A 2,284-nucleotide genomic window follows, 5' to 3' on the forward strand; every position below is an offset into this window, starting at 1 on the left:
TACTATGGGGGCTTAGATGGGCCCTGGGGCACTGACTCTCCTAAGCCTGGGACTATAAATAGCCAAGGGCCCAGATAGAATGGGGAAGGCTTTTCTAAAAATAGCTACACTCAAGCTCAGCAGCTGGGGCCCTGACTGTCACAAGGCTCAGCCGGAATTAGCATCCTCACCCCCTCATCGAGCCTGTTCCAGGGTGGCGGGCAGTAGAGCCGTCATTAAGTTTGGGGGTTCTGGCTTTGCAGTTGCGTGACCTCAGGCAAGTGGGTTCAACAATGCAGAGCAAGGCCTCAGGGAGAGGGTGTGTAGGCAGAGCACCACCTATGGTTCCCTCTGGGCCACCATGAGGCCGAGCCACACGGCAGACACCTACTGACAACGCCTACCGGAGCGGGGGGGCTTCATAGCCGCCACAGGGCTGGCTTCTCCCACATCTGTTAGCTGCTAGGCTGCTTCCAGCAAGTGGGGAAAGAAGTTTGGGGGTGAGGAGCGGTTTTGTCTCCAGCCCCTAGAAATGCTGCCCTGGCTTGAGGCTTTAGCAGGTTTGAATGGTGGGGTAGGGATTCTACCCAGAAGCGGATGATTCACAACTCAGCTTTACTTTGATATCTGGGAGCCCCAGAGTGAGAAGGCAGAGTTAAACTGCCAGCGAGATGGTTGGATAGTAAGGGCACCACACCCGACAACCTGGGCTCCACCCCCTGGATCCGTGTTTCAGGAGAGAGCAATCCTCCAAGGTTGTCCTCTGATCTCCATGTGTACGCTGTGGTAAACACCCCCTCATAGCTAATAAAAATTAAAAGTATCCCTGGTGGGAATAAGGCAGCAGCTTTGGGAAAATCTTTTAAAAGCTGAGCATAAGCTTAGTCTGCAGCCCAGGTAGGTGTGTGCAGCGGACAGGGAAACAGTCCTCTCCAGGCCATTGGTGCCGCCCTCATGCGGAATGACCCACGTGCAGAGGCAGCTGAAGGGAAAACACAATCCAGCCTTGTCACAGAACGTGACTCAACCATGAGATGTGAAGCCCTGCTCCCGGACCTCAGGAACAATTGGAAGCAGCCGGCCACAGAAGGACCAGTGTTCACCGTTTCTGTTTACACGACTTGCTTAGAATGGGCAAATCCAGAGAAAGCCAGATGGTAGAGGTGGGGCCAGAAGAGTAGACGCTCACGGGCGTGAAGGAATTCTGGGATAATGGGAAACTTTGATCATGGATTTTGTTGGTTTTGTTTTTGAGACAGGGTTTCTCTATGTAGCCCTGGCTGTCCTGGAACTCACTCTGTAGAGCAGGCTGGTCTTGAACTCACAGAAATCAGCCTGCCTCTGAACCCCCCAGTGCTGGGATTAATTATGGATTGATTATGGATGTTTAAAAAAATACTTTTATGTGTATGTGTGTTTTGCCTGCACGTATGTCCGTGCGCCATGCGCATGCCTGTGGCCCACAGAAGCCGGACGAGAACACCAGATTCCCTCGGATTGGAATTCCAGATGGCTGTTAGCTGCCGGAGTGTACTAGGGAAGGAACCTGGGTCCTCTGTCAGTGCAGCCGGTGTGCTTGACTGCTGAGCATCTCTTTAGTCCTTTGATCATGATGGCAAAAAAAAAAAAAGTTTGCAGCATGTGGGGTGAGGCTTGCAGAATGCAAATTAACCATCCCACCGTGGGAGCTGGGGGCTGCCTACCACCGTGGGAGCTGGGGGCTGCCTACCACTGGCTTTGTCTGGCCTTAGTTCCCACCTCCTTCCCACCACCACCTCCCCAGGGCTCAAGGGCCCTCAGCAAGGGCTCTGGGAGTGGCTGCATCTGTTTGAAGCAAGCAAGGGAGAACTGCAGGTATCCCAGGCCCAGGAGTGCCTGGACTGTGCGACCTTCCTGTAAGCCTGGGAACAGGGTCCCTGGGTAGGATCTAGGGACACTGCCCCAGCTGCTGGCTGACGGGAAGACAGCCATGCTGTGTACTGGGGGTGAGAGGGGTGAGGACCCCATCTGGAGACCCAGATCACTTGGGCTGGGCAGCAGCGTGCAGGGGCCCAGGCCCTGCCCTTTGGATACAAGCTCCAGGCTGGTGTTTCCTCGCCGCTGCATTTCCATTTCCGGAAGGAGAGTAGACTTTCTTGGCCACTCCTGCGTCTCCCCACCCGCACTGGCTCACCCATCCATCTTTCCACCCGCTAACCCACCGTGCGTCTCCCACCAGAGCTACGAGGCAAAGGCAACAGGGGCCGCAGACCCCCTTCACAATGTCACCACTCGTTCCCATGGCGTGAATACAACAGGCACAGCA

This window comes from Mesocricetus auratus, unplaced genomic scaffold (assembly GCF_017639785.1).
Source record: "Mesocricetus auratus isolate SY011 unplaced genomic scaffold, BCM_Maur_2.0 Super-Scaffold_15014, whole genome shotgun sequence".
NCBI lineage: Eukaryota > Metazoa > Chordata > Mammalia > Rodentia > Cricetidae > Mesocricetus > Mesocricetus auratus.